Source organism: Eucyclogobius newberryi, unplaced genomic scaffold (assembly GCF_026437365.1).
Source record: "Eucyclogobius newberryi isolate DKJ021-1_F unplaced genomic scaffold, fEucNew1.0.hap1 SCAF_1, whole genome shotgun sequence".
NCBI classification, from domain to species: domain Eukaryota; kingdom Metazoa; phylum Chordata; class Actinopteri; order Gobiiformes; family Gobiidae; genus Eucyclogobius; species Eucyclogobius newberryi.
In genome coordinates this window covers 24812559-24826810 of record NW_027315723.1, presented here as the reverse complement: position 1 = coordinate 24826810, position 14252 = coordinate 24812559, and the positions used below count along the sequence as shown (strand labels likewise).

The following is a 14252-nucleotide window of genomic DNA, read 5'->3' as shown; positions in this document are numbered from 1 at the left end:
GTAGCCACGTGGAGCTCCTCTTTCTAAACCAAGGCCTCTCGTTTGCTTGTTGCTTTTGCAGAGCTGAAGTGGCCGTGGCGACAACACAAACTCTTTGAGAAACCTTCAGATGGAGAGACACTTCTAAACAGAGAAAAGTAATATCCTCGCCCTTTTCCAGGGAACAAAAGAACCACTTTGTTAGCCTAACATTTGTAGCATGTTTTTATTTTTTTAATAGTGGGTTGTCTTTAACTGTTTATTTGACAAAGAAAGACGTTAGAGTTTTATGTGTCACAGAATGAAACTATAGGGATGCACTGATAATCAAGAGGCTAACATGATAAATTATTGTACTGATGTCAGTACTACAACGTGGGACCTGTTTGTTCTTTCCCCAAGTCTTCAGAAGATGAACCTGAGATATTTCTAATGTTCACATTGCCCTTCACTTCAAAATGTAAATACAGAATGTGTTTACTCAACCGAGCGGTCACATCCAACCGCATCAAAGCAAGTTCGACCGCAACACTTTTTTTCTACTGTTGTTTTTTTGTTTTTGATATAAAATATTTCTTCAGCCTCATTCCTAATGAAAAGAAGCTACAATTTTTACAAAATCTTTTAAAAGTTAGTTTTGAAAAATGTGTTCAAAAAGTAATTTGGGTACATTTTGTTTGGGGTTTCTATTAAATACACTTTGGTTTTAAAACATTTCAGTTTTTATCAACATTTTCTCATAGTGTGAGTTTCCGTGTAATATCTGGAAGACTGAACTGTGGCGTGAGCCGTAAACCTTGTAAATGGGAGGATTAAATGTAATTCTGTGTTTGAATTCAGATGGGATAAAAGTGCTTAGTCCTCTGCTTTATCACATCAGTGATTAAACACAATGTCATTCAATTTCCAAGCATTGTAAAAGCCACTGTTGATGTTTAGCTGTTGTTCTCCATGAGCCTTTCATCAGTTCTGTGGTGACTGGAGAAGAAACTTGTCGTTTACATGTTTGTTCAAACTGCCTCTAACATTGAGAACAGTTACTATGAGCTCTGCTCCAGGTGAAGGGACGTTTATCAGATGTTTGTTACAAAACTCATACAACAGTTTAATGATGAAATGTAAAAACTTTAATCTTCATTTAGAACCAGCTGAATCTGACACTCGACTGACTCAAACTGTGGACTTAGTGATGTTGTTTCTAACATTCATTGTAATTCTCTTTTAACGGGCACATTAGCTTTGCTGTTCCTATGCATTTAATGCCATTCCACTCAAGTTTTAACCTCTAGTGACACAGAGGCAAAACTATTGAAAATTAAAGTAAGAATTTGGTGTTCGGCAGCTGTGGAGGCTTGTGCTTTTCCAAAAATATTTCTGTAGAATTTCAAATGTTTATTTGTCTTCTCTGTAAAACTGTTCTGACTTCTGGGCCATGATTTTAATGTTGTCACATTTTAAAGAAAACATCCTAATCATTTGATTTATATTCCCCTGACATCGTCTCCGTCTGGGCTCAGGAGCTGTGGGGCCAATGGCTCTGGTTTATGACTTTTTTTTTTTTAATTTGTGCTTTAAAAAAGGAAACAAAAAAAACCTGCATATAAACTGCAATACCATATAAAGCAGTGACATGTAGTAAAACACACTGTTGTTTGTGTAATATTTAATTGGGTCACAAATGATGTGGAAAATATTATGAAACTTGTAAAAATATATATGTCCAAATCCCAGTGTAAATCCAGCCATGTGCCCCGTGGTTCCCTTGGGTCCAGTGGGTCATTGCAGTAGATTTGTATCTAGCAGCTTCAGTGTCTTGTGTCTCCCACATTCACAACCTCCTTGTGTTACACTGTTTAATAAAAGCATTGTTATATTTTATGTCTCTACTTCTGCGTCTTCTGTTCATCTGTTCAAATTCATTTATTTGGGTCTTTTCCAGTTTGTTTCAGGCAGAACATTAAAACCCTTAAACGTACATGGGACAAACTAATACATATTGGATATTAAACTTAAACTTAAAAGTTTATATAGTGAACCTGCAACACTTGAAATGTCCATGTGTAAAATGTAACCATGGTGATCAGCTGCTCCGCTCAGGACTGTGTCTTGTAGGCCACGTTTTGGCCTCTGCTTAGTACACATATAATATAGTTTTACAGTTGTAAATCCATTGTATTCAGGAGTTCTTCCTCTCACATTCTGCACTTCTGGAGTTTGTCCTGGAGGTGGCGCTCCTCTTCAGGGCCATAGACAACTCACTTTCAACTAGAGGTGGAACAACAGGGAAGAAAGTTCATAGACATGAGCTGTATTTATTAATCCATGGGTTAATTTAACAGATTAATGTTCAAGCCGAAGGATCAGATCATTTAACAATATGGGATTCAATAACTAAACGACTGACCTGACTCATGTGATATGTGGCCAATAAGTAAAAGGAATGAGCATTAATATTATCATGAGCTCAAGAAACCGGTCAACAAAACTCTAAAGTCTAAATTCCAGAATGGAGGTGAAAATGAAAAATAACATGGTATTAATGTCACAAAACATGAAAAATCATCGTGGGTTTTGCAAATGAAGCGTGTTGGGAAGAATACTTTGAAAATGTATTTATTTACAGAAGACTGAATAACTCCATGGAAATGTGTCCCATCAGAGTATTGAATACTGAATACTTTCATATAGAGTTGCATTATATAGTTTAAAAACATAACGTGACGTAAGATTAAAACTGCTTTTTTGTTTTTGTTAAGCATTTATTATAGAAATCCTTAATCACAAATGAGAGAAATTAAAAAGCACTCGCTATAAGAGTTCTTTTTTTCACTAATTCCATGAAGTTTGAAGCTTAAATCGTGAGCTCAAATACTGTGATTCCTTTGTTTTTAGAACAGTCAGTTTTCTACTAAATAAAAGAGTAACTACCACAATACAACAGTCTAAATTAGTATTCTAAATGTCTACATGTATTGGTTACTTCCTTGTGTGTGAGCCCGGTTTAAAGACATTTTATTTTACATGTTTTGTTTATCCAATAGCTAATTACTGACAATCTTGATAATGGCAAAGTCCAATTTTGTATCCTTTACTGGACAGAGAATTGTTGACCCTGCAAACGTTTTTCCTTTAATCTACAGATACATTCTGAACCTTATCATAAAATAAACTTTTTGTCAAGTTCAAATACAATTTAGAGGTTTTATCCTTTTCAATCCTTTCTACACTGGAAAACACAAGATTGTTGCTTATATTTGGCTGTAAAGACTTAAACTGATCTATTATTATCGTCACTATTTGGGGAAAAATAAAAGGTTGCATAATAAATAAAATGTCCAATGAGCTAATAAAAGTGTCCTCACCCTGTCTGAGTTTCCAGTGGAAGAACACGATGAGTTGGAGGAGAATGAGACAAACGGAGACGAACAGCACAAGTCCACAGATCCACAGAATGATCCGGATGCCCTCCCCTGAGCCGGAGTCAGAGACGTTTCTGAGGAGCAGAGCCAGATCGGCCCAGGGCGCAGCCAGGACCCCCATGGTCAGCACCCGGGGTCACTGAAGCACGGGAGAGGGACGGCACCCGGGGTCACTGCAGCACGGGAGAGGGACGGCACCCGGGGTCACTGCAGCACGGGAGAAGGTCGGCACCCGGGGTCACTGCAGCACGGGAGAAGGGCGGCACCCGGGGTCACTGCAGCACGGGAGAAGGGCGGCACCCGGGGTCACTGCAGCACGGGAGAAGGGCGGCACCCGGGGTCACTGCAGCACGGGAGGGGGACAGCAGCACGGGAGGGGGACGGCACCCGGGGTCACTGCAGCACGGGAGGGGGACAGCACCCGGGGTCACTGCAGCACGGGAGGGGGACAACACCCGGGGTCACTGCAGCACGGGAGAAGGTCGGCACCCGGGGTCACTGCAGCACGGGAGAAGGGCAGCACCCGGGGTCACTGCAGCACGGTAGAAGGGCGGCACCCGGGGTCACTGCAGCACGGGAGAAGGGCGGCACCCAGGGTCACTGCAGCACGGGAGAGGGACGGCACCCGGGGTCACTGCAGCACGGGAGGGGGACAGCAGCACGGGAGGGGGACGGCACCCGGGGTCACTGCAGCACGGGAGGGGGACGGCACCCGGGGTCACTGCAGCACGGGAGGGGGACAACACCCGGGGTCACTGCAGCACGGGAGAGGGACGGCACCCGGGGTCACTGCAGCACGGGAGGGGGACAACACCCGAGGTCACTGCAGCACGGGAGAAGGGCGGCACCCGGGGTCACTGCAGCACGGGAGAAGGACAACACCCGGGGTCACTGCAGCACGGGAGGGGGACAACACCCGGGATCACTGCAGCACGGGAGAGGGACGGCACCCGGGGTCACTGCAGCACGGGAGGGGGACGGCACCCGGGGTCACTGCAGCACGGGAGAGGGACAGCAGCACGGGAGAAGGACAACACCCGGGGTCACTGCTGCACGGGAGAGGGACGGCACCCGGGGTCACTGCAGCACGGGAGGGGGACAACACCCGGGGTCACTGCAGCACGGGAGAGGGACGGCACCCGGGGTCACTGCAGCACGGGAGAAGGGCGGCACCCGGGGTCACTGCAGCACGGGAGGGGGACAACACCCGGGATCACTGCAGCACGGGAGGGGGACAACACCCGGGATCACTGCAGACACAGACAGCTGAAGTAAGAGCAGGTCATGGACTGTTTAATAAAGGTCAACTGTGTAACTTTTCCTATGGAGGCTATTGATTATAATATTGAGACGATATTTTCACAAAGCATCAGGAATGTGCTTTTGAGGAGTAAAAATGCCTGTACTTTAAAATAATGACACCTTAATTAGCCTTTGGAACAATAGATTATTAACAATTATTCAGGTTGAGTAAGAAGTTAGATTCAGGACTTTGGGTTAGTTTATCAGAATCAGGATCAAAAGAACTAATGCCATTGCTAATGAACAGAATTCACAAACATATGAACTTGCTTTGGTGATTTGGTGCAACATAAAACAATGATAAAACAACCTATATAAGTCAAAAAGATAAACTATTTAAATCTGCAACATGGATAGGATCAACATTAAAATACACAACATGTACAGTTGAATTTACAGATGTAGTGCAGAAAGTGAACATTAAATACTTTCTTATCTTAAATCATTCTCAATAAACTATTTGTTCATCATTAAATAAAGGAACCATAATATTTGTTTCTTTCACTTGAATAAACTTGACCCAGATACAAGACAAACATGTCCATATATGTCCATGGGTTCTGTTGCCGTGACAATCTCGATGTCCATCTTGCAAATGAAGAAAAGGCAACATTCTAATAAAATAGCAACAAAATTCAAATGAAATGTTTAAATGAACTTATAATGGTTTGTGGTCCTAATGAAGCATAAAACTGTTTGTCAGGACTGAATTATGAACATGAATATTCACCTCAAACACTGCCCCCTATATTTATGCACAATTAAAGTGTATGTTTGTGCGTCACTAACACCACATGGACTCAACCATTGATCATTCTTTATTTCACGACTATTACTGTGTTTGTTCAAGATTATGCCACATTATTTGGTAGAATATGAGCTGCAAGTGCAAAAACAAAAACAAGTCTAATAATCAATGTGTTTATTACATGATTATTAGTTTGCATGATTTCTTCAGTATATTTTCCCGACACCACTTGGAGCTCGACCTGGACATTGTTTACTGTACGTTACCATGACGACGGTCTCTCTAGCCTTTAATATAACTCGAAGGTTGCAGTTCTCAAGACGATCAGAAAGCAGAAGGAGCCTCAGGTTTGGGTTGCCAGATCCTTCATCTAAATCCAGCTGGTTTGACCCTCCCACAGCCGTGTGGCAGGTCAAAGCATCATAATCCCTGTTCACACCAGCTTCATTAACGCTTTCAAACGTGTGGTTATTATAGTGTTGATAATAAATACAATTCAGTGGAACGTTCCAGGGACAACAACTAAGATAAGACGAGAAGGTGAAAGCCATCTCACCAGAAAAGTTACACACTGCACCTTTAAATATACGGTACACTGAATGATGTGGTCACAACACAACAGTGACTCATCTGAGACATGAATAATCCATCAAAAGCATTGTTATTAAAACCCTAGCCTCAAACAAAGAACATGTAGAGCGACAGTCGTGAAGTAATATAGATGAATCTGTCACCAATGTGCATTAAAGGACAGTAGAGGGATTCATAGTCGTTAGTATATTGAGTATAATGTACTTACACTCTTTTTACTCCCAGAAAAAAATGCAGACACGATTTCAATCATTCGTTCAAATTCGTTCAAATTGCTCAGAGTTTGTGAATAAAAAGATCCGTTACCTTATCGAGCTAGTTACACTCTCCGCCGTGACTTTGAAATCCAAACGAGCACAAATGGAAGTCTCCAGACGAGGATCACACATGATTGTGAGTCCGGCTCGTGTTTGGCGTCAGCAGCAGCAGCAGCAGCAGCTTTCGTGGTGGTTGAACTTTGCTCAGGTCCAACAGTCAAACCTTGTGATTTGTTGAGAAGATTAGCTCCAGGTCTGAGAATGTGAATGTGTGTTTGTGGCACATTCTATTCAAGGCTTTTTCTATATTCCTATCCAAGTTTCATTTGTTCTCTGAGGCGAATCAGTGGTTGAAAAGTTAAATCTCGTGTGCAGATTGACTTATAACGGGGATGGTCGATATATCGTTGCCAGTATCTGTATCGCTGATGTTCAAGGGAGTTTTATTGCTTTATTGTTATATTTTCTTCATGAATATTAGATTTGTTCTTTCCCTCGCGTGAATGGAAGAGCAATGAAGCTAAAGTGCGGCCTCTCCAGATCACAGATAATACATCGTTATTGCTTTTACAACAGGGAAAAGTTTTCATTCCGTTTGACTAAAATAACACCAAATTCAAACTAAATCTGTTTCTGAACTCTTTGTGAAGCTGAAATACTGCAATTTTGGCCACTAGTGCCTTTAAGCTCTGCACAGAGGGACATTTTAAATCCCGCTCAGATGTGTTTGAGTAAATATGAAGAGTAAAGCTGCTCTTGGAGGAATGCACCGACAAACTGTAGACTGAGCATTTGATGGGCTTTGGCAGCTCCTTTTTTCAGAGCTGGAGCCAATATCTCTTAAAATGAGACTTGTTATAAAGAAGAAATATATTTTAGGCTTTTTTTTTTTTTCCTGGCTTATTGAGCTCGGCCAGTTGCAGAAAACACATTTACTGTATCTGCTCCTTGTTCAGTGGCAGATTGGATACAGTATTTAGAGTGTGTTATCTCTCCTTCCTCTAGCTTATGTCTCTGTCTCATCTTCACAACACAAAGGATCATTTTCTGCTTCTTAAGGCTGTACGGATCAAACACAATTGGATTAGGTTGAGCCTGGATTGAATCAACCTTGACTTGTTTACTGTTACCAAAGGACATTAACACGCGATATCGTCCAATGACATTTGAGTATCTTTACTGTTACTCACCAGCGACAGAATAAACAAGGTCTTTTGTTTGTCGACCGTTTCTAAGTCGTCCAACGAAAAGAAAATGCCTTTGATTGTTCATAATAGAGTCAGAATCACTTGTTATTGATATGATTTGACATTCACTGCACTGGCTTTATTATTGCTCTGTTGTACATAGAACAAATGAGACATTTTATAAGCCATATAAACAAAATGGGATTATAATGTTATGGTTTAAAGCACAACATCTTGGTGCTGAGCAGTTTATAAGTTCATCTTTTTGGAGCTTTTTGGTGTGCGGATCAACGTTTTTGTCATTTTTGCATTGCCATTTTCTATCCTGCACACTTTTCTTTCCTCTTTAAATGGTTTCGAGAACGACCACTGCCTTTTCCAATCTTACTTAAGTAACTAAGTAAAAAGTTGTTAAACCTTAAAAAAAAATACAACGGATGCAGCCGATAAACACGGTTACTGTGATTAAAAACACTATGTAAAATTATATAGTATTATTTAATGAGCTTTAAAATGGTGCAAAAGTACAGTGTTGTCAAGACACTATTTCTACACTAAGGAAAAGGCTCGATACTCGATGCCTATTTCAAAACCTCAATCAAAATAAAAACATTTAAAAAAGAAGTGTCGCGTTACCAATTAATATCAAATTTTATTTATTTATTTTCCGAGATAACCCCAAATGCATAACACTGCATATTTCCACTGTACGTTTGAGTTTTTAAACATGTTTCATGATGTGCAGTTGTTTGTCTTATACCAGTTCAAGGGTTTTGTCACACTTTTGACAAGCCTTTAATGCAGGGCTGTTCTGGGCCACTACAGTAACAACAGTTTGAGTCGTATGACAAATCTCCTGCTCAATAAAATAACTATTGATAGATTCGATTTTTGTGGGAAATGACATACAAAATGCTTTCATTCATTTTCTTTTCATTTATACAGGGAAAACCCAAGAGAAAGTTTTCTTTTTCACGAGTGTCCTGTTAAAACACAACACAAAATATACAACAAACACACTTTACTAACATTGCTTTGCAAAATTGCCCATCCAATACTGAACCAGAATCAGTGTAGGACAAAACCAAGACCAAACCAGGTCTAAAGTAGTGATAACTCAGAAATAAACCAGTAAGCAAGAATTTTATTTTATTTTTGAATATTTGTAAGCTGAGAGATGGGCCTGATTTCATCGCTTGGACGTCCTGATTTGGCCCCCAGCCCTGCTTTAACATAAATACTGTGCTGTCCAGCTGTTACACACTGCACCTTTAAATACCACATTTTAATATCCGCATAGACCCACATCTTAAATATTGACGCACACCTGCTTCCACAGAACTCACACAGGGGCCGCTGCACACGGGGGCCCGCACACGGGGGCCCGCACACGGGGGCCCGCACACGGGGGCCGCCGCACACAGGGCCGCCGCACACGCTCTCACCAGACGCTTCGAGGCGTAAAACAAAAGGCTCTTATTTAATGTTCCTAAACCCTGAGGACAGCTTCCATCACACACTTTAGTTTAGCTGCTCTTTCTGTGGGTTTGAGAAGAAAAACAAGAGAACAGGACATGTCCCTGTCATGGCTGTTTTTGATGCAGCTTTACTTTGGCTCATTAAAGTGCACTGTGGAGTTTTCCCATGGGGCAAAGGCAGAGCAAAGACGGTGGTGAAATCTACGGCATTATTTGGCTCGGCCGCGGTGAGAAGTGCAGCTTAATCGAGTGATGCAGTCGTCAGGATCAATGCCATTGATCGGGTTTGTTGATCTGGAGATGGAGGGACCAGTTTCAGGTAGAAGTGCTCGATGTGGACTTATTCTGTCATTTGTCGTTAAACGTTCAATGTTAAAACTTTAGAAACAGTGTATGTGTATAATATAATATATAATAATATGTGTATTATATTCAGATTACTTTTCGGACACCATCCTTTTACTTACTACTATTTGAGTCATATTTAGTTTGAAGAAACAGTTTCTTACCGTGAAAAAGCAACATTTGTGTTTCTTTTTCACACTTTGAGTGACAAAAGCTTTGTTTTCAATATAAAATGATGTGAGCTTTTAGGTTTCTAACACTCAAAGTGCACTCAGTGGGGGAGACCGCAGTTGTTTGTCACAATTTTCACATTTGTCTTTTTAAAAATTCCATTTCAGCACAAGAAAGAAGGTTAACATCTCATGGAACAAAATAGTCCACCTACTGTCCTGTGTCTTATTTTGTTAGAAAGTTATTGATCACTAGAATACTGTCTTCCTGAAGATGTGAGACAGGTTCTACTCTGACAATGTTCAAATCACAGTTTTGTTTAGCTGTGCATGTGACTGAAAGGATTTTCTTTGTTTTGTGATTTCTGTCATTTCTGTGTGATTTGAATGCATTTTTCTCCTGTTGTATGAAATACTTTGAATTGCCTTGTGTATGAAATGTGCTCTACAAATAAACTTGTCTTGCCTGGACATTTTGAATGTGTGACGACCCCTCTGTCCAAACACAAGCTTGTGTTAGGCAGAATGATCAACTCTAAACTGCCCCTAGTGCATGAATGTGAATGTGTGTCTATGTCTCTGTGTTAACCCTGCGACGAGCCGGCCCCTGTCCCAGGTGTGCCCCGCCTGAGGCCCAAAGTCACTGGGACAGGCTTCAGTCACACACAAGCCCTGATGGGGACAAGGGGCAGAACATGAATGAATGAACAACCCCAAGTCTGGGATTCATCAACGCTTTGAATTTTAAATGTTTATGAATCAGGGGAATTTAAACGGCAAGAAAAAACATTTCTCCTGTCTGTCTGTGGCTCCTGTCTGTGGCTCCTGTCTGTCTGTGGCTCCTGTCTGTCTGTGGCTCCTGTCTGTGGCTCCTGTCTGTCTGTGGCTCCTGTCTGTGTCTTGTATCTGTGTCTTGTATCTGTCTGTGGCTCGTGTCTGTCTGTGGCTCGTGTCTGTGTCTTGTATCTGTCTGTGGCTCCTGTCTGTGGCTCCTGTCTGTCTGTGGCTCCTGTCTGTGGCTCCTGTCTGTGGCTCCTGTCTGTCTGTGGCTCCTGTCTGTGGCTCCTGTCTGTGGCTCGTGTCTGTCTGTGGCTTGTGTCTGTGTCTCCTGTCTGTGTCTGTCTGTCTGTGGCTTGTATCCGTCTGTGGCTCGTGTCTGTCTGAGGCTCCTGCCTGCGTCTTCTGTCTGTGTCTTGTGTCTGTCTGTGGCTCGTGTCTGTCTGTGTCTTGTATCTGTCTGTGGCTCGTGTCTGTCTGTGGCTTGTGTCTGTGTCTCCTGTCTGTGTCTTGTGTCTGTGTCTTGTGTCTGTGTCTTGTGTCTGTCTGTGGCTCGTGTCTGTCTGTGTCTTGTGTCTGTGTCTTGTGTCTGTCTGTGGCTCGTGTCTGTGGCTCGTGTCTGTGTCTCCTGTCTGTGTCTCCTGTCTGTGTCTCCTGTCTGTGTCTTGTGTCTGTGTCTTGTGTCTGTCTGTGGCTCGTGTCTGTGGCTCGTGTCTGTCTGTGTCTTGTGCCTGTGGCTCGTGTCTGTGTCTCCTGTCTGTGTCTTGTGTCTGTGTCTTGTGTCTGTGTCTTGTGTCTGTCTGTGGCTCGTGTCTGTCTGTGTCTTGTGTCTGTGTCTTGTGTCTGTCTGTGGCTCGTGTCTGTGGCTCGTGTCTGTGGCTCGTGTCTGTGTCTCCTGTCTGTGTCTCCTGTCTGTGTCTTGTGTCTGTGTCTTGTGTCTGTCTGTGGCTCGTGTCTGTGGCTCGTGTCTGTCTGTGGCTCGTGTCTGTGGCTCGTGTCTGTGTCTCCTGTCTGTGTCTCCTGTCTGTGTCTCCTGTCTGTGTCTTGTGTCTGTGTCTTGTGTCTGTCTGTGGCTCGTGTCTGTGGCTCGTGTCTGTCTGTGTCTTGTGCCTGTGGCTCGTGTCTGTGGCTCGTGTCTGTGCTGCGTGGGTGGTTTTGTCCGGGCGTGAGCGAGTACCGATCTCTGTGGGAAACAAATACTGCTTTTTATTGATCTGCAGCAGATGAACCGCTCTGTGACTAACACAGACGTCTAATTGAGAGGAGATGTCTCACACTGACTACGAGAAAGAAAACATCATTTTTACAAAATATTAACAACCTTTTAGTGTGAACTTAAAAGACTCATCGGGAAATGTTTTGATGCAAGCACGTTTCCCCTGCCCAATTAGTGATTCTTTTTAACCATCTCCTTTTTGAAATATCCAAATGACGAACACGAAATTAGTTTTGGCGAAAAGCTGATGGTGTTGCTTTAATGGAGGTGGTATGTCGCACAGTCACAGACACAAACAGACCATGCAGCTGTCAGTCAGACCGGCAATGGATGAAGTACTCCATTTGTTAAGTAAAAGAACAGACACAGGGGCTAAAACATATTGAAGTAAAAGTACCAGACACACACCAATGAAGCGTGAAGAAGACTTTATTTACCTCTTAAAGACCATAGTATCGCCCAGCCCTGCTACGTATGTCGTCTATATTTAAAACTGTTATAAAATACTGTAAAATAAACAGAACACGTGACTGCAACGTTTGGGTACGTGGCACTTTCGCGGACAATTCTGCTTTTGTGCTTGTACTTTTCATACTTGAACTTCAACAGAGACATTTACAGTCACATTTACAGTCGCATTTACAGTCACATTTACAGTCACATTTACAGTCACATTTACAGTCACATTTACGCAGTCGCATTTACAGTCACATTTACAGTCACATTTACAGTCGCATTTACAGTCACATTTACACAGTCACATTTACACAGTCGCATTTACAGTCACATTTACAGTCACATTTACAGTCACATTTATAGTCACATTTACAGTCACATTTACAATCGCATTTACAGTCACATTTATAGTCACATTTGCAGTCACATTTACACAGTCGCATTTACAGTCACATTTACACAGTCGCATTTACAGTCGCATTTACCGTCGCATTTACAGTCACATTTATAGTCACATTTACAGTCACATTTATAGTCACATTTACAGTCACATTTACAGTCACATTTACACAGTCACATTTACAGTCACATTTACAGTCACATTTATAGTCACATTTACAGTCACATTTACAGTCACATTTACACAGTCACATTTACAGTCACATTTACACAGTCGCATTTACAGTCGCATTTACAGTCACATTTACACAGTCGCATTTATAGTCACATTTACAGTCACATTTACAGTCACATTTATAGTCACATTTACAGTCACATTTATAGTTACATTTACAGTCACATTTACACAGTCACATTTGCAGTCACATTTACACAGTCACATTTACACAGTCATATTTGCAGTCACATTTGCAGTCACATTTACACAGTCACATTTACAGTCACATTTACAGTCGTATTTACAGTCGCATTTACAGTCGCATTTGCAGTCACATTTGCAGTCACATTTTACAGTCGCATTTACAGTCGCATTTACAGTCACATTTACAGTCACATTTACAGTCACATTTATAGTCACATTTACAGAGTCACATTTACAGTCACATTTACACAGTGGCATTTACAGTCACATTTATAGTCACATTTACACAGTCACATTTACAGTCGCATTTGCAGTCACATTTGCAGTCACATTTAAAGTCACATTTACAGTCACATTTACAGTCACATTTACGCAGTCGCATTTACAGTCACATTTACAGTCACATTTACAGTCGCATTTACAGTCACATTTACACAGTCACATTTACACAGTCGCATTTACAGTCACATTTACAGTCACATTTACAGTCACATTTATAGTCACATTTACAGTCACATTTACAATCACATTTACAGTCACATTTACAGTCACATTTATAGTCACATTTGCAGTCACATTTACACAGTCGCATTTACAGTCACATTTACACAGTCGCATTTACAGTCGCATTTACCGTCGCATTTACAGTCACATTTACAGTCACATTTATAGTCACATTTACAGTCACTTTTATAGTCACATTTACAGTCACATTTACAGTCACATTTACACAGTCGCATTTACAGTCGCATTTACAGTCACATTTACACAGTCGCATTTATAGTCACATTTACAGTCACATTTACAGTCACATTTATAGTCACATTTACAGTCACATTTATAGTTACATTTACAGTCACATTTACACAGTCACATTTGCAGTCACATTTACACAGTCACATTTACACAGTCATATTTGCAGTCACATTTGCAGTCACATTTACACAGTCACATTTACAGTCACATTTACAGTCGTATTTACAGTCACATTTACAGTCGCATTTGCAGTCACATTTGCAGTCACATTTTACAGTCGCATTTACAGTCGCATTTACAGTCGCATTTACAGTCACATTTACAGTCACATTTATAGTCACATTTATAGTCACATTTACACAGTCACATTTACAGTCACATTTACACAGTCGCATTTACAGTCGCATTTACAGTCACATTTACAGTCACATTTACACAGTCGCATTTACAGTCGCATTTGCAGTCACATTTGCAGTCACATTTACACTCTCATTTACAGTCACATTTACAGTCACATTTATAGTCACATTTACAATCACATTTACAGTCACATTTACACAGTCACATTTACAGTCACATTTATAGTCACATTTGCAGTCACATTTGCAGTCACATTTGCAGTCACATTTACAGTCACATTTATAGTCACATTTACACAGTCGCATTTACAGTCACATTTACAGTCACATTTACAGTCACATTTACACAGTCACATTTACAGTCGCATTTACAGTCAGTTCATTCATTATTC

General features: G+C 41.3%; 1 protein-coding gene and 1 long non-coding RNA gene across 8 annotated transcripts in view; one reads left to right on the top strand and one right to left on the bottom strand.

Annotated features, from left to right (window-relative positions):
• The window catches only part of epb41l2 (erythrocyte membrane protein band 4.1 like 2), a 38231-nt gene extending 36374 nt beyond the window's left edge, over positions 1–1857 (top strand). For all 7 annotated transcript variants that reach the window (XM_072440754.1, XM_072440743.1, XM_072440763.1 and 4 more), the window contains one exon: positions 62–1857. The gene's annotated coding sequence lies outside the window, so the exon portion shown is untranslated. The remainder of the gene's footprint in view (positions 1–61) is intronic.
• On the bottom strand, positions 1206–3546 carry LOC140356080 (uncharacterized). The gene is made up of 2 exons (XR_011926056.1): positions 3342–3546; positions 1206–2244 (listed from the first exon to the last, which is right to left on the bottom strand). It is a non-coding gene; the product is annotated as an uncharacterized lncRNA (long non-coding RNA).
• Positions 3547–14252: the final 10706 nt, after the last annotated feature.